Genomic DNA, 1,898 nt, shown 5'->3' with positions numbered 1-1,898 from the left:
ATCAGATCCTTGTGGCTCCTTCCATCTTTAATTGTTTTGACCTTGATGCATGTTCCTGTTATAGTTTCCATTCCTTGCAACAACATTGGAACCAAACTTAAAGCCAGAGGGGTGAGAACTCATAGTAGCTAATAAAAATTAAAATAAAAATAAAAATAAATAAACAAGCAAGAAGTAAATATTCACAATAACCAATAATAAGGCACACAATTGCAATTCCCCAGCAACGGCGCCATTTTGACGAACTGGAAAAATTGATGGTTTAGAATTTTGCAAAAGTAATCACGTTGTAAGTATAGTTTCTAAACCAACAAAGAATCCTTTCGTACAAAAACTTGTTTGTCACTAAAGCAAATCCAATGAAAATAATAAACTGAAGTATTTAAACCTTGGGTCGTCTGGAATTGCAGAGTGGTATGATTTATTATTGGTTATGGAAAAAGGTATAATTTTAGGTTTTTTTTTTAAAATAAGGAACAGGAAAATAAACTGGCAATAAAGTAAATTAATTATTATGAAAACCATTGCAAGGTATAAGAACTGGAAATCCCATCCTAATTATCCTTATCAGGTGTGATGAGAATTGTTTATTGCTCCCACTTAGTTGACCCTTACTAAATAAAGGAAAGTCAAGTGGACTAATCAATTTGATTCCTCAAGTCCTAGTCAACTCCCAAGGAAAGACTAGCTTTAGAGGGATCCAAATCAATCAGTAAATTCTAATTTTCAATCAACAGCTGAGTTTGATAACTCAAGTGTCACCAATTACTCAACCAAAGCAAAGGGAGAGAAATCTAAATTAAATTAAAAGCATCAATAACATGAATTGAAGAAAACAATCATAAATCTGAAATACCTCAAATTGTATTAAATAGAAAATCGAATTAAACATAGGAATCCATAAACCAATTTGGCAACATAAGTAATTAACAAGAGAAATAGATAAACCAAAGTACTAGAATAAATAAAAGTAGAAGAGAAACTAAATTAAAGGAACATTGGACCTGGAATTGATAAAACGAAGAAATCCTAATCCTAAAACCTAAGAGAGAGGAGAAAGCCTCTCTCTATGGGAAAACTACATCTAAACGTAAAATTGTGTATTCTGAATGAATGTTCAATGAATGGTTTGATTCCCTCATTCTCCAGCCCCTATTCTATGTTTCTGGGCTTGGATTTGGGCCGAAAAAGAGTCCAGAAATCACTGGGGGCGAATTCTGCAACTTTCTGTACGTGGCGTCTGTGACGCGTACGCGTAGGTCACGCGTGCGCGTCATTTGGAGATTTTTCTTGTCACGCGTACGCGTCGCTTGTGCTTTGCGCTAGGCACGCATCTGCGTCGTCCATACGCGCACGTCGCTGCCATTTCCTTCAAAACTTCATTTTGCGCGTTCCTTCCACTTTTGCATGTTTTCCTTATGTTCTCTAAGCCATTCCTGCCCTATAAAGCCTGAAAATACTTAACACACAGATCACGGCATCGAATGGTAATAAAGGATAAATAAAATTAATATTTTTAAGGCATAGGAAACATGTTTTCACATATATCACAGAATAAGGAAGGAATTGTAAAACCATGCAGATTATATGAATAAGTGGGTGAAGAATTGATAAAAACACTCAATTTAATAAGGAAGGAATTGTAAAACCATGCAGAATAAGGAAGGAATTGTAAAACCATGCAGATTATATCACACTCTTAATTTTTTTTAACAATTGAGAGGATCCATTCCCGATTTTTAGTGCGATCATGAAGTGCTAAAAATTAGGATGTTATAGTATATACTCATGACAGCCCAACTTTCATAAAGTTTAAGACCAATTTAGCAATAATGCATAATAACTATATCCAATTTATTTGCATTGAATTTTTTTTTGTAAAATTATTGCTCAATTGA

The sequence above is a fragment of the Arachis ipaensis genome, chromosome B10 (genome assembly GCF_000816755.2).
Source record: "Arachis ipaensis cultivar K30076 chromosome B10, Araip1.1, whole genome shotgun sequence".
In the NCBI taxonomy this organism is placed as follows: Eukaryota; Viridiplantae; Streptophyta; class Magnoliopsida; order Fabales; family Fabaceae; genus Arachis; species Arachis ipaensis.
The sequence above is the reverse complement of the archived record's forward strand: the minus strand, read 5'-3'. Positions refer to the sequence as shown.